This window comes from Anolis sagrei, chromosome 3 (genome assembly GCF_037176765.1).
Source record: "Anolis sagrei isolate rAnoSag1 chromosome 3, rAnoSag1.mat, whole genome shotgun sequence".
Lineage (NCBI taxonomy): Eukaryota > Metazoa > Chordata > Lepidosauria > Squamata > Dactyloidae > Anolis > Anolis sagrei.
In genome coordinates this window covers 257,523,182-257,546,670 of record NC_090023.1, presented here as the reverse complement: position 1 = coordinate 257,546,670, position 23,489 = coordinate 257,523,182, and the positions used below count along the sequence as shown (strand labels likewise).

At 42.8% G+C, this 23,489-nt stretch overlaps 1 protein-coding gene across 1 annotated transcript in view; it reads left to right on the top strand.

The window, feature by feature from the left end:
* The first annotated feature begins 1,847 nt into the window (after positions 1-1,847).
* GNB4 (G protein subunit beta 4) overlaps positions 1,848-23,489 on the top strand; it is a 54,452-nt gene continuing 32,810 nt past the window's right edge. The window contains exon 1 of the mRNA XM_060767474.2: positions 1,848-2,124. The gene's annotated coding sequence lies outside the window, so the exon portion shown is untranslated. The remainder of the gene's footprint in view (positions 2,125-23,489) is intronic.

The window sequence follows — 23,489 nt, the reverse complement described above, 5'->3', positions numbered from 1 at the left end:
GACCAAGGCAGTGACATCTCCAGCCCATCCCCTGTTCAGATATAAGCCAGCTTATCAACAGCTTACATCAATAAAAGTTTTCTTAGATCTACAGAGATACTTGCAGGAACACCTCAGCACACAAGAGTCCAAAAGTGGCAGGCTAAAACCTTGAACCTTAAGCCATGGCCAATACCAAATGAGAGACTATCTCCTGGGCCCACAGAAGTCTAGAACATGGCCATACAGCCCGAAAAACCTACAACAACCCAGTAATTCCAGCCATGAAAGCCTTCGACACAACATTTAATATAATTGCTAAGTTTTGAAACTTTGTGTTTTTAAAAATGCATTACAACTGTACTCTCAATTTGCTCCTGATACGAGAAATAAATAAGCCAGGCAAGGCAAAGGAAAGTGCTGCCCCATCTATTATTAGTATTATTGACTATAATAATTAATGGGGGCCCTGGTGGCGCAGTGGGTTAAAGCGCTGAGCTGCTGAGCTTGTTGACCGAAAGGTCGCAGGTTCGAATCTGGGGAGCAGCATGAGCTTCCGCTGTCAGCCCCAGCTTCTGCCAGCCTAGCAGTTTGAAAACATGCAAATGTGAATAGATCAACAGGTAGCGCTCCAGTGGGAAGGTAACTGCATGCCATTCATTCATGCTGGCCACATGACCTTGGAGGTGTCTACGGACAACGCCAGCTCTTTGGCTTAGAAATGGAGATGAGCACCAAACCCCAGAATTGGACACGACTTGACTTAATGTCAGGGGAAAACCTTTACCTTTTATAATAGTTAATATTATTATTATCATTGTCTATTGGTGCAGCTATTGATTACTGATGGGATAGAATAGCTTGAGGAGGAAAGAACCCTGTGTTCTTTCTCCCACCTTGGACATTCCACAGATATATAAACCCCATTTGCCTAGTTTCCAATAGACCTCACAAGCTCTGTATGGCCATATTCTAGAAGCATTCTCTCCTGTTGTTTCACCTGCATCTATGGCAGGCATCCTCAGAGGTTTTTAGGTGCGGCTTGTTACTGCCTGGGGGAATCCTTTGTTGAGAGGTGATTAGCTGCCCCTGATAGTTTCTTGTCCAGAGTCCCACTGTGTTCTTTCCCACACCCTGGTTGTTCCACAGATGTTGTTGTTCATTCGTTCAGTCGTCTCCGACTCTTCGTGACCTCATGGACCAGCCCACGCCAGAGCTCCCTGTCGGCCGTCACCACCCCCAGCTCCTTCAAGGTCAGTCCAGTCACTTCAAGGATGCCATCCATCCATCTTGCCCTTGGTCGGCCCCTCTTCCTTTTGCCTTCCACTTTCCCCAGCATAATTGTCTTCTCCAGGCTTTGCTGTCTCCTCATGATGTGGCCAGAGTACTTCAACTTTGTCTCTAGTATCCTTCCCTCCAATGAGCAGCCGGGCTTTATTTCCTGGAGGATGGACTGGCTGGATCTTCTCGCAGTCCAAGGCACTCTCAGACACAATATATTATATTATTAGCATAGCACAGGAGTATATTGGCAGGCATCCTCAGAGGTTTTTAGGTGTGGCTTGCTACTGCCTGGGGGAATCCTTTGTTGGGAGGTGATTAGCTGCCCCTGATTGTTTCTTGTCTGGAGTTCCCTTGCGTTCTTTCTGCAAAAAGGCTGGGACTACGCCCTGCTGCTTGGCAGTCTCAGCAAGAGAGAGAGAGAAAGGAAGAAAGAAGAAGGATTCTTTCTCTCTCTTTCTCTCCTTGGAGGGAGTGCTCCTTCCCTCCTTCCCTCCCACCAGCCGCAAGGAAAGCTCTTTCTCTTTCATGTCTTTGACGTCAGAGCTGGGAAACCAAGGCAACTGTCCATCACGTTGGGAGAGCGCACGAGGCGGGGAAGCAGGAGGAGGAGGAGGAGGAGGAAGGCTGCCTGATTGCTTGCTTGCTTCTGCTGCTCCAGTTCAAGCCGGGCGCCTTTGAAAGGGAGGCAGGCACAATGGGCGCCTTCATTTGGTGACATTCCAGGGTTTGCATTGAAATAAAATTGGGGAAAACCCCTCCTAAACATCCCCAACATTAATCCTCAAAGCAGGAAAAAAGTCTGGACGGCGACTGCAAGGAGTGGAGTGGAGTGGGGAGAGCAAAACAAAAACCGCAAGTATTGTGCGTAGATCTTCTACCATCTGGTTGTTGTTGATGGAATTGGGGAATTGGAGGAAAAGGGGTTTTTGCATCCGCACCGTGGAATGAATGCAGTTCCCTCCCTCTCAATGCTGTGCAGTAATAGGAGTTGTAGTTTTGCAAGGTTCCCCTGTAGTTTAGTTTTGACTCCCCTTGGGTGCGTCTACGTTGCAGAATTAATGCAGTTTGGTCCCGCTTTGGTAATGCTTTGGCTGCCGCGGCTCCTGGGATTTGGAGTTTGCAGAACTGGGGTTCTGTAGCATAGCACTGAGGCATGGCAGCTGAAGTGGGATCAAACCGCGTTAAGAAATCTACCGCGTAGATGCTCCCTTTAAGGCGCGCGCAGGAGTAGCTTAATCCGGATCGAATGCGGGATAACATTACGATCCTCAGACCCTGAATTCCTCCCTTTCTTAGTCACCTAAGGGCTGAGAAAAGCGGTATATAAATGAAGTAAATAAATAAATAAAACCAAGGCGGAAAATCCCACCTGATCTGCTTTGAACCGGGTTATCTTGAGTCCACACTGCTATATATTCCGGTTTAAAGCAGATAATGTGGGATTATATTCAGATGTGTGGAAGGGGCCCTAATCTCCACGCCTTGACAAAAGGGACCGAGTCTGGCGACGCCCAATGGAAGGAAATAACAAGCAGAGAGAGAGAAGAAAAAAAGAAAACAGCTCAAGTTTAGTTTCACCTCCCTCCCCATCAAATACATTAATAGGTTAGGGCTGCATGCAGAGATCTCCCCCCTGAAGCCCCCCATTAATAGTCTATGGCTGCACCAATAGTCCTCCCCCCAATAAAAACTATCTCATCAATAGTCTAGGGCTGTGCCAATCATTTCTCTCTAGGGCTGCACCAATAATAATCAACCATTTCCCTCCCCATTCTATCAATAGTACAGGGCTGCCCCCATAGTCTAGGAGAGCCAATGATTTCCCTCCTCGCCCCATCAATACTCCAGGGCTGCATCAATAGTCCATTCCTTTCCTCTCCAAGCTATTCTATCCCATCAGTAATCTATAGCTGCACCAAGAGTCAATGATAATAGTAGCAATAATAGTCAATATTAATTATGCTTATTCTTATTATTAGTAGTAGTAGTAATAGATGTGGGCAAAACGTCAGGAGAGAATGTTTCTTGGACATGCCATACAGCCCAGAAAACTCACAGCAACCCAATAATAATTTCCCTCCTGACCCCATCAGTACTCCAGGGCTGCACCAATAGTCAATAATAATAATAATAATAGTCAATAATAATCTTAATTATGATAGTCAAAAATCATATTAATGATTATAATCCATAATAATATTATTAATAATAGTAGTAGTAGATGTGGGTGAAACATCAGGAGAGAATGCTTCTGGAACATGGCCATATAGCCCAGAAAACTCACAGCAATCCAATAATAATTTCCCTCCTGACCACATCAGTACTCCAGGGCTGCACCAATAGTCAATAGTAATAATAATAATAATAGTCAATAATAATATTAATTATTATAGTCAATAATAAATTAATAACAGTAGTAGATGTGGGTGAAATGTCAGGAGAGAATGCTTCTGGAACATGGTCATACAGCCCAAAAAACTCACAGCAATCTAATAATTTCCCTCCCCACCCCATCAATACTCCAGGGCTGCACCAATAGTCAATAATAAAAATAAAAATAATAATAGTCAATAGTAATATTAATTATGATAGTCAATACTAATAATATTAATTATTATAGTCAATAATAATATTAATAGTAGTAGTAGTAGATGTGGGTGAAACGTCAGGAGAGAATGCTTCTGGAACATGGCCATACAGCCCGGAAAACTCACAGCAACCCAATAATAATTTCCCTCCCCGCCCTAGAATAGAAGCTACCCCATCCCTAGTCTAGTACAATGCAGTCTGAGCCCTACCACATGCACAATGGAGGACCTTCTTATGGCAACACCAGAGGCACTCCCAAGTGGGCAGCTACTGGTCAAAGGACATTTAGTAATGCCAAGTTTTCAAACTCTGTTTGTGTTTTTAAATACATTACAACTGTAGCCTCGTTTGCTTCTAACCTGATTATAAGGCTGCACCAGTCGTTCCGCCCAATGTCATAGAAACCCCCCTTCAACTTGGTTGTGGAGGGATATTATTGATTATTGATGCCACCGCCTATGGATTGCTTGCTGCATGGCTGGCTATTGATGCACTGGGTGGACTCTTAATGCAGCCAATGGATTATTACTATGATGTGGCTCTTGATGCAGTCTAGGTTTGCCTTTGCCTTGCTTTCCCCCAAGACTTCCTCTGCAGCCTCCCTCCCCGCCTTTTGTGGAAATCCCAGGGGCGGATCTGGGGAGGAAATGTGGGCGTGGTAGAGGGGGTGGCACTCTGCCGCAATGAATGGTTGGGGTCAGGGGATGGTGGGGCTTCCAGTCAGTAGCACTGGCCACTCACACATATCCCTTCCTTTATTAACCATGCCCTTTGCTGCTTTCTTAACACCTTCCTTGGGGGTTTGTTTTTGTTTTGCATGGAAAGAGAAACACATCTTGTTTGCGTTGTGCGACAACAAGTGATTAAGTGTTCATTTTTTTAAAAGCTGAACATGGATTAGAGGTCTAGTCCTTTAGTTAGTAGCAGTTTTGAACCCTAAATTTGCCTTCGTTGGGCAAATTTGTGCCTGTCTCAGGTGAATCTACATAAGGCATGGGCCAATTTTGGCCCTCCAGGTGTTTTGGACTTCAACTCCCATCATTCCTAACAGCCCCAGGCCCCTTCCTTTTCCCCCTCAGCCGCTTAAGCGGCTGAGGAGGAAAAGGAAAGGGCCTGGGGCTGTTAGGAATGATGGGAGTTGGAAGTCCAAAACACCCAGAGGGCCCAAGTTTGCCCATGACCAATATACATTGCCAAAGTAATGCCATATTAGCTTCCATTGCTCAGTGCAATGTAATCCTTCAACCTCCTCCGCCAAGAAGTCTTGGTGCTTCACCAAACTACAAATCCCAGGATCCCGGAGGCAATTAAAGTGTTGTCTAACTGCATTAATTTAGCAATGTATCCTGGGAAGTAAATCGACGTTCTGTTTTCTCCAGTCCCATCTATTGCATTCTGTAAATTAGGTTGTTATCTTTCCGAGCTTTTTCTGTTTTCTCCAGTCCCATCTATTGCATTCTGTAAATTAGGTTGTCGTCTTTCCGAGCTCCAAAATAATCTTAAAATATGACTAGACCCAAACCCAGCAGTAACAATCTCCCTGTAGGGCCGTGTTTCTGCTCGGCGATTGCCTTGCAAGAGGTGGTCTTCATGCGCAAAATGGCACTGCACCATGGCGTCCATGTGGAAATCCCACACCCATAAGAAAGGGAATAGGGAACATATTATTTTAGATAACTAATATAGTAGGGATCAATACTGATCAGCTTAGTCTCCTGCATTCTTCTTCTTCCTCCTCTGAATGAACAGGTAGCGGACACGATTAAAAACAATGGTCCGAACACCTTGTTAGTCGGTGCAGATATGGAGATCCTTCTATGCGATGTCTTATTTACTGAATGAGTTCATGGCTTGTAACTGTATACCACCAAGCATGAAAAATAACCTATTTTTGGCAACATTTTAAAAATATGGCAACATTAACTAGTGCTGAGTAACATGAGCATCCTATTCTGGTTTCCAATGGATGTTATTCCTACCGCGCTCTTTCAGTGTTGATTTTTTTTCCCCAGCTCCAGTCTATGGAATTATACCTTCGCTAAAGCACGAAAGTGTGCTCACTGTATTTGCACCAGATCTATATATACAGATTTTATTTATTTATTTATCGTGCCATCCGCAACCAGAACATTGTATTACATTTCTAACAGAACAAAACAAACAAACAGATTAAAAAAACACAAAATTTGCAAACTTGGTAGCTGATTAAATGTCCTTTGACCAGTATCTGGCCACTTGGAGTGCCTCTGGTGTTGCCGCAAGAAGGCTCTCCATCGTGCATGTGGCAGGGCTCAGGTTGCATTGCCGCAGGTGGTCAGTGGTTTGCTCTTCTCCACACTCGCATGTCGTGGATTCAACTTTGTAGCCCCATTTCTTAAGATTGGCTCTGCATCTCATGGTGCCAGAGTGCAGTCTATTCAGCACCTTCCAAGTCGCCCAGTCTTATCTGGAATTCCGAAATCCAAACTGGTCCAAAATTGACAACAAAGGTGGCTGAGATAGTGACACCTTTGCTTTCTCGTGGTTCAGTCTACACAAACTTCGTTTCATGCACCAAATTATTTTAAAACATTGCATAACCACACTTTCAAGCTATGGGAATTAGGTGTATATGAGACAACAGTCAAATTCTCTCCCCCCTCCATTTAAAATAAATGAATTTGTTTAGGTTTGAGTTGCCAGATGTCTCATAATAGTTTTATATTGCAGTTTTATATTCCACAATCCAGAACACTTTTGGTCCCAATCATTTCAGATAATGGATACACAACCTAAATAATAATAATAATAATCATCATCATCTGGAAAGATTCTCGCACAGGCCAGTAAAGGTGATCCCAGTGGTGATGGGTACACTGGGTGCAGTGCCTAAAGACCTTGGCCTGAACTTAAAAACAATAGTTTTATATTGCACAATTTTATATTGCACAATCCAGAACACTTTTGGTCCCAATAATTTCAGATAATGGATACACAGCCTAAATAATAATAATAATAATAATAATAATAATAATGATAATGATAATCACCATCGTCATCATCACCATCTGGAAAGACTCTGGCACAGGCCAGTAAAAGTGATCCTAGTGGTGATGGGTACACTGGGTGCAGTGCCTAAAGACCTTGGCCTGCACTTTAAAACAATAGTTTTATATTGCACAGTTTTATATTTCACAATGCAGAACACTTTTGGTCCCAATAATTTCAGATAATGGATACACAGCCTAAATAATAATAATAATAATCACCACCATCATCATCATCATCTGGAAAGACTCTGGCACAGGCCAGTAAAAGTGATCCTAGTGGTGATGAGTACACTGGGTGCAGTGCCTAAATACCTTGGCCTGCACTTAAAAACAATAGTTTTATATTGCACAGTTTTATATTCCACAATCCAGAACACTTTTGGTCCCAATGATTTCAGATAATGGATACACAACCTAAATAATAATAATAATCACCACCATCATCATCACCATCTGGAAAGATTCTGGCGCAGGCCAGTAAAGGTGATCCCAGTGGTGATGGGTACACTGGGTGCAGTGCCTAAAGACCTTGGCTTGCACTTAAAAACAATTGCCACTGACAAAATTACCATCTGTCAGCTGCAAAAGGCCACCCTGCTTGGATCTGCACACATTATTCGCTGATACATCACACAGTGCAAGACACTTTGGGAGTGTCCAACATGTGATCGAATACAAAAGCTAGCATAGTGATCTTGTTTGCTGTGTACTAATCCTGTGGTGTATCAAATAATAATATTAAATATTTTATTTATAGGCGACCTCTCTCCCCAAGAACTTACAAGAAGGCAAACATTCAGTGCCGAATGTTTGGGGTTCATATCCTAACGATTGGGGTTCATATTCTAACTAGCACATAATACATTTCAGCGACACCCTAAGATGTAGTTCACAGCAGTAGCTCTGAAGCAACCTGCAACAGTGGGATTCACAAGCTCACTGTATATCCAGACAAACAAAGACAATGCTGGGTTATTGTAGGTTTTTTCGGGCTATATGGCCATGTTCTAGAGGCATTCTCTCCTGACGTTTCACCTGCATCTATGGCAAGCATCCTCAGAGGATGCTTGCCACTACCTCTGAGGTTGCTTGCTATAGATGCAGGCGAAACATCAGGAGAGAATGCCTCTAGAACATGGCCATATAGCCCGAAAAAACCTACAACAACCCAGTGATTCCGGCCATGAAAGCCTTCGACAATACAAAGGCAATGCTCTTTTACTGAGATTCCTCCCTTTACCTCAAGCGAAGGGTTCCAATCTAATAATAATAATAATAATAATAATAATAATAATAATAATACACACAGTCCTAGACACTTGGGAACTGTCAAACATGTGATCCAATACAACAACCAGCATAGTGATCTTGTTTGCTGTGTACCAATTTTGTTGTCTAATAATAATAATAATAATGTAATCATATTTTATGCACCCCTTTTCATGGCTTTTAGAAAGACAATACAGTTTGCCTGTTGCATCTCATAAGGATTGCTTATAGTAGTGCTATCAGTGTCTGCTAAAATGTAGAGATGTGCGTAGACAGTACGGTGCCATACGCTGAACTACAACTATTCTTGGTAGGTCTGGTGCAGTAAAGTTGGCTGGAAGGGTAGATACAGCATGCCATTTTTTCCTAGCATGATGCATGTGTGTATCCTGCCAGGTTGATTCCAGAGAACATGGATTACCAACTAGATTGGGTAAATTAAACCTTTTCCCCTGCCCCTTATGAAAGACCTTTGGGATTCTGCAGCTAGAGGAAAGGTAAAAAGAAATCTTCCATTTGAGTCCATTAGATTCTCTATTACAGTGTATACACAGGCAAAAGATCAAGATCTCTATCTGGCATTCTTTCAAGTTTCCTGTTGACTATCTCATGAATTTCATAGGGTTTTCTTAGGCAATTAATACTCAAAGGTAGCTTGCCATTAAATATAGCCTACAGCACCATTCCTTCGTAGTTTCCCATCCAAGTCCAGCCAAGGCTGACCCTTCAGATGTGATGACATTCGGGGTTTTTAGGTCCGATTATTATTGTTTTGATTATTATTTTGGGCTGGAAAAGCACAGTTTTCAGGCAGATGTGTGCTGCAGTAAAATGTATCTAAAACAACTCTCCATGCCTTCTGCAAGAGAGAAGAATGTGCCATTGAACATTTGAAAGGCAAGATTTTGTAAAAAAAAATCATCTTCCTCCTCCACTTACAAAGCAGTCTTGTGCTTTGGATAAGCCTTTTCCATATTTCTAATGATGCAAACTAGGGCAAAAGCACGCATGATGTTAAGTGCAGCAGTTACAGTTGTGTAGGCCTGTATTGTTATTATTTTTTAAAGATGCAAATAACTATTGGGGAAGTAACAAGACCATGATACATAGGAAAGAGTTTAACATTCATTCATGCAACATGATCCCAATAAAAATCTTTCTTCAAAGCTATCATTTGCCCAAAGAGTAGGGCTAGTATCCTATTGGTATGATTTCTTTTTAAAATATTGACTTAAGTCCATATTTTGATTCTTAGGAGCTCATCACTCTAGAGAATGAATCCACTTTAAATCTGGTTTCTGCCTCCTGCAGAATTCTGGGATTTGCAGGTTAGGGAGGAGCCTTTAGCAACCTCACTAAACTACAAAGCCCAGAATTCTGCAGGAGACAGAAACTGGATTCATTCTCTAGTGTGATGAAGTAGTTAGTCAAGCTACTGTTATACTTAATACTATATTGAGCCCACCATACTTCCTGAAGCTCGAGAGATACAAGTCTCCCAGCTGTTATTTTATCCTCACTTCACCCTTAAATGGGAGTTGTAGTTTTACAAGATCCTCTGACAGAGTTGTTTTTTTTAATAATTATAAATTTTATTTGATACATCCCAACAATTAAAAAACTTTTGCCATAAAGGACTTATTTCATTATTCCAAAAGTAAATATTCTAAAATGGTAATATTTACCATTATTCCAAAAGTAAATATTCCTTAAACGACATTTTAAACATTCCTTAGTTATGTATCACCCATCACCCCCGCCCTCCCCCCATTCCCCCCTCTGAAAAAAAGTTGTAACTCCCCCCAATATAATACTAATATTATTATAATATTATATTATATGATAATGGAGCCCCTGATGGCGCAGTGGGTTAAAGTGCTGAGCTGCTGAACTTGCTGAACAAAAGGTTACAGGTTCAAATCCGGGGAGCAGTGTGAGCTCCCGCTGTTAGCCCGAGCTTCTGCCAACCTAGCAGTTCGAAAACTTGCAAATGTGAGTTGATCAATAGGTACCAGTAACGGCGCTCCATGCAGTCATGCCGACCACATGGCGTTGGAGGTGTCTAAGGACAACATCAGCTCATTGGCTTAGAAATGAAGATAAGCACCAATCCACAGAGTAGGACACGACTGGACTTATTGTCAGGGGGAACCTTTTACCTTCACCTAATAATAACTTTTTTTGTACCCCGCCTCCGTCTCCCCAAAGTGACTCAGGGTGGCTTACATGGGGACAAGCCTGATCAACATAGTTAAAATAACACATTAAAATTAATAGAAACAGCAACAAGCAAAATAAAACAACAACAGCATAACACGATATTAAACAACCATCAATCAGACAACGAGTAACCTGAGATAACAATGCATTTCTGGGAATGGGCGAGGGGCCAATACAGTTGTGAGGAAGGGTTGATAAAGTGCAAGTGCGAGGTTACATAAATTAGGAGTAACGGGCAATATAAGGTGGAACACTGCATCTCTAAGCAGGGGGCAATGGAAAAGTGCAAGGACTGAAAATTGGGTCATAACTGGGAGCCAAAAATTTTCTGGGGAAAACGTCTAATCAAAAGTACAGTAGAACATCCATATCTTTAGATCTTTACAAAAGATGGACAGGGTAGTTGCCAACCAAATTATGGGTACCAACTTCTGTGCGTGCTCAAGCACCATTATATATGAGACAATGGCATATTTAAATGCTATCAAGGCTTGCTTTTTTGGAATTTTATTTTAAAATATTTTCAAGCTGTGGATGGTTGAATTTACAAATGCATAATCTGTGGATATGGTGGGAAGACTGCATTACTGTCTAAGCGTCACCTAGGCTGGATATATACTGCCACATAATGCAGATTGAACTGCATCATATGGTCAGCATAGCAGTTCAGTGTGATTCAAATATTATATGGGTCTACTACACTGACCATTTTGGGGCCCCTGATGACGCAGTGGGTTAAACTGCTGAGCTGCGGAACTTGCTGACCAAAAGTTTGGTGGTTCGAATCCAGGGAGTGGGGTGAGCTCCCGCTGTTAGGCCCAGCTTCTGCCAACGTAGCAGTTCGAAAACATGCAAGTGTGAGTAGATCAATAAGTACCTCCTTGGTGGGAAAGTAATGGCGCTTCATGACCTTGGAGGTGTCGATGGATAACATCGGCTCTTCAGCTTAGAAATGTGAGATGAGCACCACTATCCAGAGTCAGACACGACTAGACTTAATGTTAGGGAAAACCTTTATCTTACACTGACCATATAATGTAGTTTAGAGTGCATTGTTTGACACTGTAGATCCAGCCAAAATGAGCTTTATGGATATTTGAACTTGGATGTTTAATATATTTTTCCAATTCTTGAGCTATCAATAAAATAAAATAAAAATACTATCCCAATCTGCAGTCCTAGGGACATTTACCTGAAGCTAAGTAGCACTAAATGAAGTAAAGTGTACTTCCAACCCATTCTTACTGGGGTTGATATATTTTTTATTCTGCGAACCAAACTATAATTAATATATTTGCATAACTTTCATCCCTCTTACTGGACTACCTATGTGTAAGAGGAGGATACGTAACTGTGAGGTCTTTCTTCTCAACGCTGGTCATTGTGCTGAGTCCATCTACACTTTGCACACATTGAATGTTGATATCTGCAAAGAGTAAGCCTACACACATACAACTGTGTATCTGCACTAGCTTCCACAGGATTCCAGTTTCCAGCTGCGCAGTTACTAAATGCAAGGAGTATATATGCTGAGAACTGTATGTACATAGACTCCCGTTTCTAGATATGTCACTGGAGAGCGTATAAGCAATGCAGGGAACCAAAAAGTACACATTGAACATATATGCATTTACTAAAAAGTAGATCTGACTTCATTTCTGTAAGAGTTATTCCCATGTAAGTGTGCATAAGAGTACAACCATGAGCTCAGATCTGCGATTGTTTATCAACACGTCTAAATTTAATTTAATTATTCATGGGATTACAAGATTACTCTTGAATAAAGTAACACGTAAAGTAAGGAGAGTAAGGGTTCATCTACACCGTAGAATTAATGCAGTTTGATATCACTTTTCCAGCCATGACTCAATTCTATGTAATCATGGGAGTTGTAGTTTCACAGGGTCTTTAGTCTTCTCTGCTAAAGGATGCTGGTGCCTCACCAAACTACAAATCCCAAATTCCACAGTAATGAGCCATGGTATCAAACTGCATTAATTCTACAGTGTAGAATCACCCTAAATCTCAAAAGAGTTTTCTCATCCAATTACACAAAAATCTTAGTTAACTGTACCAGTTTTATTCAATAAATGTATGAATAAATCTACATAAATTTGCATATTTAAAAGATGAATGTTCTAAATAGGAAAAAGTTTACTGTTTTCTTTCATTCAGCACTCGTATCCTGCTAGACATCATTGTGAAAAAGGAAGAACAACTTTTATAGGTTCACTCTGTCCTCCGTAGCCATGGATTCTGCGTTCACAGATTTAACCATTCATGACTTTAAAGGTTTTTTTTTTTAATTCCAAAAGGCCATTTTATATAATGGAGAAACACGTTTCCTACGCTATTGTATACAATCAGAGTTGAGCATTCACAGATTTTGGTATCTACAAGGGGTCCTGGAACTACAACCCCCTCAGATACCATGGACTTGAATTTAAAATTAAGTAGTAAATAAAAGTGTTTTAATTGATTTGACTGCCTCAAAAGCTGCAGTCCAGAACATTGGTACAAATGCCCCATTGACTAGATTGTGCTGCTGGTGTTGCAGTCATGCTCAGAAATAAGCTCCAGTGATTTCAGTGAAACACTGGATTTGTTGTGTGTTATTGAGTCAGTTTCAGCTGATGATGATCCTAAAAGAAACCGTGCTTTTGGCAACCACTAAAATTTCCCAAACCCAAGACTCTGAGTTCCTTAATTGGTGGTGCATCTACACTGTCGAATCAGTGCAGTTTGGCATCGCTTTAACTGCTATGACTCACTGTTATTGAACTATGGGATTTGCAGTTTGGTGAGGCGTCAGCTCTCTGGCAGGGAAGGCTATAGACCAGGCATGGTCAAACTTCAGCCCTCCAGGTGTTTTGGACTTTAAGTCCCACAATTCCTAACAGCCAGTAGGCTGTTAGGAATTGTGGGACTTGAAGTCCAAAACACCTGGAGGGCTGAAGTTTGACCATAACTGATTTAGAGCTTGTAAATCTGCAACTGCCATGATTCCAAAACCATCGAACCGTGGTAGTTAAGGTGGTGCCAAACTGCATTAATTCTACAGTGCAGATGCAGCCTGAGGCTGGATCTATACTGCATTATATAGTCGGTGTAGAACCATATAATGAATTGCATTGTGGATTGCCTTACATGGTTCTACATTATTTGGCAGTGTAAAATGAAGTAATATTAAATAATAATAATAATAATAATAATAATAATAATAATAATAATGCATAAAATAAAATTTCGATAGGTGTTGCCTGTGGCCTGGTTGCATGCCTTGCCAAAATTCCCTTTTCTGCACAACTGTTAAAAGCACAGGAGCTTTCTCTAGTTTTCATTTTGGCTTAGTCTTGGATGGGAAACCACCCAATAATATTGATGCTGTAGGCTATGGTTCTGAGGAAGGAACTGGCGAAACCATCTGAGTATTTCACAAGGTCACCATAAGTCAACAGGCGACCTGAAGGCATATACACAGTAAGCCTTGCTCTTGGTTCCTTTCCCCCAAATGCTGCATCCTAAAATTTCCAGAGAATAGTGAAAGGTACCTTTTTGGACTGTAACTCCCAGAATTCCTTTGCCAGTTATTCTGCCTAGTGGATTCTGAGAGTGTCACCCCCCCCCCCCAAAACCCCCTCTCCAATAAGAAGGATTCAATTTCAGAAGTAATGCTGTTTGAGGGCAGCTTTATTTTGGCCTAATCAAGGGCTGTAATGGCTGGGGCTGATGGAAGTTGCAGTCCAACCATATCTAGAGGATAGAGACACCAAGGCTCATCTCTGAAATACATTAATTCATTCCAGAGTATGGGGAAGGTCCTTTTTAGACTATCACTCCTATAATCTCGCAGTTTTAGGGATTATGGGAGTGCAATTGAAAAATAACCTTTCCAATGCATAGACTGCAAAGGAATTCTACATGCTGTAGGCTACATTTCGTTAACTGATTTATTATATTTATTAGTAGTGTGTATATATCCAGCATTGCCAGGGTATGCATTTTCTTTGTGGCTGTTTCTTTCCTTCCTATATTTCCATCATACACCTTCTTCCTCTCTCTTTTCTTCCATTCTTTCTTTCTTCCCTTGCATTGCCTCATGCACCTTCCCCTCTTTTCTTTCCTCTCCCTTCCCTTTGTTCCCTTCTTTTTCCTTCCTTCCTTCCTTCCCTCCCTTTTCTTTATTCCTCCTCCTTCTCCCTTCCCATCTTTCCCTTTTTTCCCTTCATTCCTTCCTTTCCTTTCTCCTTCCTTCCTTCCCTCACCTTCGTTATTTCCTCATTTTCCCTATCTCCCTTCTCATCTTTCCTTTTTTCTTCCTTCTTTTCCTTTCTCCTTTTCCTTTCTCCTTTTCCCACTCCTTTATTTCTTCATTTCCCCTCCTTCTCCCTCCCCTCCTCTTTTATTTTCCCTTCTCCCTTCCCATCTTTTCCTTATTTTTTTCCTTCCTTCCTTCCTTCCTTCCTTCCTTCCTTCCTTCCTTCCTTCCTTCCTTCCTTCTCTCCTCTTCTTTATTTTGTCCTTTCCCCTCCTTCTCCCTTCTCTTCCCTTTTTATTCTCTTCTTCTTCCCATCTTTCCCTTCTTTTTCCTTCCTCCCTTCCCCTTCTTTATTTCTTCATTTTCCCTCCTTCTCTCTTCTCTTCCCCTCCCCTCTTCTTTATTTTTCCTCCTTCTCCCTTCCCATCTTTCCCTTCTTTTTTTCCTTCCTTCCTTCCCTTTCTCCTTCCTTTCTTCCTTCGCTCCCTCTTCTTTATTTCTTTATTTTTCCTCCTTCTCCCTTCCCATCTTTCCCTTTTTTCTTCCTTTCATTTCACCTTCCCTCCCTCCCACTTCTTTATTTCAGTTCCCCTCTTTCTCCCTTAACTCCCCCCTCTCTTCCCTTTTTCGTTTTCCCTCCTTCTCCCCATTTTCCCTTCTTCTTCCCTTCTTTTCTCCTTCCTTCCTTCCCTCTTCTTTATTTCTTCATTTCCCCTCCTTCTCCTTCTCCTCCCCTTCCCTCTTCTTTATTTTCCCTTCTTTTCCCTTCATTTCTTTCTCCTTCCTTCCTTCCTTCCTTCCCTCTTCATTATTTCTTCATTTCCCCTCCTTCCTCCCCTCTTTATTTTCCCTCCTTCCCCCTTCCCATCTTTCCCTTCTTTTTTTCCTTCCTTCCCTTTCTCCTTCCTTTCTTCCTTCGCTCCCTCTTATTTATATCTTCATTCCCCTCCTTCTCCCCCCTCCCCTCCCTCATTATTTTCCCTCTTTCTCCCTTCCCATCTTTCCCTTCTTTCCTTTCCTTTCCTCTTCCTTCCCTTCCCTCTTCATTATTTCTTTATCCCCCCCCCCCCCCTTCTCCCTTCCCTTCCCTTCTCTTCTCATCACTCCATTTCCAGGGTCATTTCACCTAAACACAGCCAATCCTCTTTCTTCCTTTTATTTCCCTTTGCTCTGAGCCCAATAAAGGGTGTTTTTTTTCCAATCCCTCAATTATTTTAAGGTGAATAATTAAGTGTATGTCAAGTTTGGTGCAGATCCACCAAGCCATGTAGGAAGGAGGTTTTGTGCTACAAACCTATTAATCAACATACATATCCCCCCTACTTCGACTTTTATATTTTTATATGCGTTAAAGTTCTTGTATTTATTGCTTCTCTTTACAGAGACTCAGGCGGCAAACGCCAAAAGACCCTAAAACAATGTATAAGTTATCTATCACATTAGAGAAAAATCCACTTAAAATCTGGTTTCTGCCTCTTGCAGAATTCTGGGGTTTGTAGTGTAGTGAGGCTTCTCTGCAAACTACAAAACTCAGAATTCTGCAGGAGGCAGAAAATGGATTTTAAGTGGGTCTTTTCTCTAGCGTGATGGGCCCCCCGGGACCCTAACACCATTGTGGCTTGTGGTTTGGGGATTTTTAAAATTATATTCACTATAATTTATTAGTGGGTTGTTGTAGGTTTTTTTGGGCTATGTGGCCATGTTCTAGAGGCATTTTCTCCTGACGTTTCGCCTGCATCTATGGCAAGCATCCTCAGAGGTAGTGAGGTCTGTTGGAACGAGGAAAATGGGTTTATATATCTGTGGAATGACCAGGGTGGGGCAAGGAGCCCATGTCTGCTGGAGCTAGGTGTGAATGTTTCAACTGACCACCTTGATTAGCATTTGATGGCCTGGCAGTGCCTGGGGTGATCTTTTGTTGAGAGGTGATTAGATGTGCTTGATTGTTTCCCCTCTGTTGTTTTGCTGTTGTAATTTTAGAGTTTTGGAACGAGGAAAATGGGTTTATATATCTGTGGAATGACCAGGGTGGGGAAAAGAACTCTTGTCTGTTAGAGCTAGGTGTGAATGTTTCAACTGACCACCTTGATCAGCATATAATGGCCTGGCAGTGCCTGGGGCAATCTTTTGTTGAGAAGTGATTAGATGTGCCTGATTGTTTCCCCTCTGTTGTTTTGCTGTTGTAATTTTAGAGTTTTTTTATTAATCTGTTTTATTATGATATTCATTGTGTGCTATCTGTTTGTGTTGTTTTTGTTGATTTTTTAATGTTATGTTTATTTTTGCTATTTTTATTTTATTTATATTTATATATTTTATATTTATTTTTATATTTTATAAAATATTTTATTTTTATTTCAAACCGTGTACCCCGCTTTGAATCCGAACGCATCTCCGAACGCATCTCCCTCTACGTCCCACGTTTAATATCTTCTGGGGAGGCCCTGCTCTCAGCCCCGCCTCTATCACAAGTGAGATTGCAGGGACAAGGAGCAGGGCCTTCTTGGTGGTGGTCCCTCACCTGTGGAATTCACTCCCCGGGGAAATTAGATCATCGTCATCCCTCCTTTCCTTTAGAAGGAAATTAAAAATATGGATTTGGGACCAGGCGTTTGGGCAATCTGGCAGTTAAATAAAGGACAATGATGACTGATAGGAATGGAAAATGTGGAATGAAGTTACGGACTCTGACTTGCGAACGTTGAGCATGAGATTGGTTTTATTGACTGTGATATATATTGATTGCTTTTAACTGTTATAACTGTTTTAATTGCTGTCTATATATTTAGGGCATTGACCTTTAAAGCCCTAAATGGTTCCGGCCCAAGCTACCTATCCGACCGCATCTCGACCTACGAGCCCACCAGGACTTTGAGATCTTCCGGGGAGGCCCTGCTCTCGATCCCGCCAGCTTTACAAGCACGGCTGGCGGGGACGAGAGATAGGGCCTTCTCAGTGGTGGCTCCCCGGCTGTGGAACGCCCTTCCCACAGACATTAGATTAGCACCATCTCTAATGGTATTCCGCAAAAAGTAAAGACCTGGCTATTTGGGCAGGCGTTTGAATAATTAGTGCAATGAATGGTAATGACATAGGAATGGAACAATGGATGACGAACCTGGATCTTGTTTTTAGTGATGAGACGCTAGTGAATGGTTATTATAGTAATTGTGTACTAATTGTGTATTAGATTAGGTTGTTAACTGTTTTTATATTGGTGCATTGAATTTTGCTGTTTTCCTGTGTGTTGTGAACCTCTGTGAGTCACCTCCGGGCTGAGAACAGCGGTATAGAAGCAAAGTAAATAAATAAATAAATATATTTATATCTGTATTATTGTGCAGGCCTCGAATTGTGCCTTTTTGTAAGCCGCCCTGAGTCCCCCCTGGGGGGTTGAGAAGGGCGGAGTAGAAGTACACGAAATAAATATTAATTTATTTTATTTACTTTGCTTCTATACCGCTGTATCTCAAGCCCGAAGGCGACTCACGGCGGTTCACAAACAGTAAAAACAGTAGAAACAGCAGTGGTTCCATACAACATATAACAATTGACTTAACACATTATCCATAAATTACCAATAAGCAATTACAATGCACAATTATTACAAAAAACAACCGTACCCAATCTTCTCATCATCCAAGCGTAGTCCAGGTTCGTCGTCCATTGTTCCATTCCTATGTTCCATTACCAGATTGCACTAAATTACTCAAACGCCTGCACAAACATCCAGGTCTTCACCTTTTTGCGGAATACCATTAGAGATGGTGCTAGTCTAATGTCCGTAGGAAGGGCGTTCCACAGCCGAGGAGCCACCACCGAGAAGGCCCTATCTCTCGTCCCCGCCAGCCGAGCTTGAGAAGCAGGTGGGATCGAGAGCAGGGTCTCCCCGGAAGATCTCAAACTCCTCGTGGGTTCATAGGCAGAGATGCGGTCAGATAGGTAGCTAGGGCCGGAACCGTTTAGGGCTTTAAAGGCCAACGCCAGCACTTTGAATTCAGCCCGGTAGCAGATCGGTAGCCAGTGGAGTTGGCGCAACAGGGGGGTTGTATGCTCCCTGCGCTCCGCTCCTGTTAAAATCATGGCTGCCGAGCGCTGGACTAGTTGGAGCTTCCGAGCTGTCTTCAAAGGCAACCCCACGTAGAGAGCGCCTGCACAATAATACAGATATAAATTTATTTATTTATTTATTTACTTTGCTTCTATACCGCTGTTCTCAGCCCGGAGGCGACTCACAGAGGTTCACAACACACAGGAAAACAGCAAAATTCAATGCACCAATATAAAAACAGTTAACAACCTAATCTAATACACAATTAGTGTAATAAATAATAAATAAATAATAAATAAAGAATCCCACCCATGGGAGAAAAGTGGGAATAAAAATCAATAAATAATAACGTGAAAACCTACAAAACATGGAACTACTTGTTGTTCTTGGCCACTTCGGAGCCACTGTTTCTGGGAAAGGCAAAGGATGCCTCCCCCCCCCCCCCAAATGTTCTCTAAAGTGGTCTCGTCCTTGCTCTTTCCGTTTCCTTACTTGGACTGTTCCATTATAATGGTAGGGGGAGAAAGGGAGAGGCAGGACAAAGATGCTCAGGGCGGGGCCAGGACGCGGAGGAACAATGGGCGGGGAGGGAAAGGAAGGAAGGGAGTCGCGCGCCGCTCCTCCTCGAAACTTATAGCCGCGGGCGGTGCCGTGATTGGCCGCCTGGGCCCAGGGGGCGGGGCGTGGGGTTTGATTGGCAGCCTCCGGCGGCCACGCCCCGTTCGCCTCTTCCTCCTGCGCTCTTTCTCGGCTTCAGCCTCAGGAAGGAAGGAAGGGAGGAAGGAGGCAGGCAGAGAGGCGGGCGGCGCCTCTTCCGGATTCTTCTGAGGTAGAGAGAGACACAGAGAGGTGGGTTTGCATGGCGTGAGGCCCCTCTTCAGGCTTTCCTTCCCTATTTTCCCGCTCTTTTCCTTCAGGGGCTGCAAGAGAGGCCTCTTTCTGGGCACAGAAGGGGAGGGTTAGGCTTTGGGCCTACTCTGAGGCCTGAAGCCTGCTCCCTCAATTGGGTTGGGCTGCAGCTCCCAAGGAGATTGGTTGGGCTACAGATTCCCCAGTGTCTAGCTTGGGCTGCTGTTCCCTAGCACTATAACTTCCAAACACTCTGGATGGCCATCTGTCAAGGGTGTTTTGATTGTGCTTTTCCTGCATGGAAGAAGGGGGTTGGACTAGGTGGCCCAATGTTGTGGTGGAGGCTCCTTCTTTGGAAGCTTTTAAACAGAGGCTGGATGGCCATCTGTCAGGGGTGATTTGAATGCAATATTCCTGCTTCTTGGCAGAATGGGGTTGGACTGGATGGCCCATGAGGTCTCTTCCAACTCTTTGATTCTATGATATCTTAACACCTCTCAACAAAAGATTCCCCCAGGCTCAGCCAGGCCTTCAAATGCTAATGCAAATTCTAATGGTCAGTTGAAACATTCACACCTAGCTCCAGCAGAGAAGTGCTCTTTGCCCCACCCCAGTCATTCCACAGATATGGAATGGCCATCTGTCAGGGGTGATTTGAATGCAATATTCCTGCTTCTTGGCGGAATGGGGTTGGACTGGATGGCCCATGAGGTCTCTTCCAACTCTTTGATTCTATATTATTATTCCAAACAGACTCTGGATGGCCATCTGTCAAGTGTGTTTTGATTGTGCTTTTCCTGCAACGCGTGGCGTTGTCTCTTACAACTCTATGATTCTACTAGCCGTCCCCTGCCACACGTTGCAGGAAAGGCACAATCAAAACGCCCTTGGCAGATGGCAATCCAGAGTATGTTTGGAAGTTATAATAATATAGAATCAAAGAGTTGGAAGAGACCTCATGGGCCATCCAGTCCAACCCCATTCCGCCAAGAAGCAGGAATATTGCATTCAAATCACCCCTGACAGATGGCCATTCCATATCTGTGGAATGACTTGGGTGGGGCAAAGAGCACTGAGCTGCTGAGCTTGTTGACCTAAAGGTCGCAGGTTCGATTCCAGGGAGCGGCGTGAGCTTCTGCTGTCAGTCCTAGCTTCTGCCAACCTAGCAGTTCGAAAACATGCAAATGTGAGTAGATCAATAGGTACCGCTCCGGCGGGAAGGTAACAGTGCTCCATGCAGTCATGCCGGCCACATGACCTTGGAGGGTCTATGGACAACGCCGACTCTTTGGCTTAGAAATGGAGATGAGCACCATACCCCACAGCCAGACATGACTGGACTTAATGTCAGGGGACAACCTTTACCTACCATCTCCCAAAGGACTCGGTGCGGCTTACAATAGGCCGAGACCCAATACAACAATAAAAGACGACAACAATACAGCAGTATATAAAAATCAAACAGTAAACATTAACAATAAACATGACACAATTAAAACCAATGTTTGGAAGTTATAGTCCAACCCTTCTGCTAGGGAACAGAAGCCTAAACTAGACACTGGGGAATGTGTTGCCCAATCTGTGTATATGTGTTTTGTGTATGTGTATGTTTGTGTATATGTGCATATATGTGTGTTTGTATATATGTGGTTTTGCACATGCGTTGTATATATATATATTTGCTTTTTAAGTCCCTTCTGCTGTGTTTTTAAGTGTGATGGTCACTTGTTGGCCTGATAGGTGTCTTGTGTCCAAATTTGGTGTCAATTCGCCCAGTGGTTTTTGAGTTATGTTAATCCCACAAACTAACATTACATTTTTATTTATATAGATGATTCCTAACTTCTGGGTTGGGATACAAACTCCTACCTGATGAATTGGATTATAGATCTCCAACATCCCCAGCTGTGTTGGGTCATAGTGTCAGTTGAACTACATATCCCCAGTTGTATCGGATCATAGTTTCAGTTGAACTACACATCCCAGATGTGTTGGATCATAGTTTCAGTTGAACTACATATCCCAGCTGTGTTGGGTCACAGGCTGGGCTACAGATCACCTTAATTTTAAGTTCACAGTTATATGTAGTAATTAGTTATTATGATTTCTTTGTGTTTGACATTGATTTTTTTGCTATTAGCATGTTGTAAACTGCGTTGAGTTCTCCTAGGGGTGAGGAAGGCAGTATATAAATATAGTAAATAAATAAATAAATAAATAGGTACAGGTTGAACTACAGCTCCCCAGGTGTTGAGTGGGACTACAGCTTCCTGGGTTACAGATTCCCCAGCTCCCAGCAGCAGGGTTGAACTGCAGCTCTCCAAACTGCTGGGTTGGGCTATAGCATTTAGGGGCAACTTGGCCCCAACTCCAGCGATTGGTGGACTCCAACTCCCACCAATCGCTGTTAGGAGTGGTGGGAGTTGAAGTCCAAAACACCCAGAGGGTTGAAGTTTGCCCATGCCTGAGCTATAGTTTCCAAGGTGCCGGGTTATGTTAGGCTGCAACTCCCCAGAAGCAGGGTTGGACTACATCTCACAAGAAGCCCATACCTCAAAAAGCCCAATCTGACCACGGTGGTCCACACCTTGGTTACATCCCAGATGGATTACTGCTATGCACTCTATGTGGGGCTGCTTCTGAAGATGGCTTGGAAACTCTAAGTAGTGCAAATGGCTAGGCCCCTGGGGGTTGAGAAGGGCGGGGTACAAATGTCTGAAATAAATAAATGTTTGAAATAAACTTGGGCCCTCTGGGTGTTTTGGACTTCAGCTCCCACAATTCCTTAAGGCCTCAGGCCTTTTTTTTTCTTCTCCTTTTCCACTTAAGTGGCCGGGGGGGGGGGGTCCTGAGGCTCTTAGGCATTGTTCGAGTTGAAGTCCAAACATCTGGAAGGCCCAAGTTTGCCCATGCCTGGGCTAGACTATTGACAGGAACTAAATACAGGGAGAACACTATTCCCCTGTTAAAACAGCTACATTGGCTACCTCTGTGTTTCCGGGCCCAATTCAAAGTGCAGGTTATTGTCTATAAAACCCTACACAGCTTGGGTCTAGCATATTTACGTGACCACGTCTGCCCCTATGTGCCTGCCTGGGCTCTGAGGTCCTCCAGGGAGGACCTCTTGACCCCACCTTTGTCGCAAGCATGGCTGGAAGGGATGAGAAAGAGGGCCATCTCGGCGGTGGCTCCCTGACTTTGGAATGCCCTCCCTAAGGAGATTAGACGGGCCCCCAGTTTAATGATCTTCAGAAAGCAATTGAAAACATAGATTTGGTAGCAAGCATTTGGAAATGGTTAATTGTAAACGAAGAATGGAGGTTTTTAATAGGATCAACATTTTAATTGGGTTTTACTATTTTTATCAACAAGAGCAGATCTTCTGTTGCTCTAGTGGCACTATATGTCCTAATGGTTGTAATTATTTATATACTGTCTGGATGATATCAGTTATAATTAACATGTCTTATTGGATTTATTTTCTTTATGTGTTGTGATTTGCCCTTTTGGTTGGTTTGTTTTGATTAACGTTTTTGGAAGCGTGATGATACTATATATATTGTTTTCTCTGTTGTAAGCTGTCCCGAGTCCCCTTGGGGGATGGAGGCAGGATATAAATAAAGCATTATTATTATGATAATTAAAGATGAAGTACTTTGGTCACATCATGAGAAGAAAGGAAAGCTTAGAGAAGACAATTATGCTGGGGGAAATGGAAGGAAAAAGGAAGAGGGGCTGACCAAGGGCAAGAGGGATGGATGGCATACTTGAAGTGACTGGATTACCTTGAAGAAGCTGGGGGTGGTGATGGCCGACAGGGAGCTCTGGCTTGGGTTGATCCATGAGGTCACGAAGGGTTGGAAAGGACTGAACGAATGAACAACAACAACAAATTATTAAAATTACTACTACTATTAGCTGTATTGGGCTACAGCTCCCCAGCAGATGGGTTGGACTACAG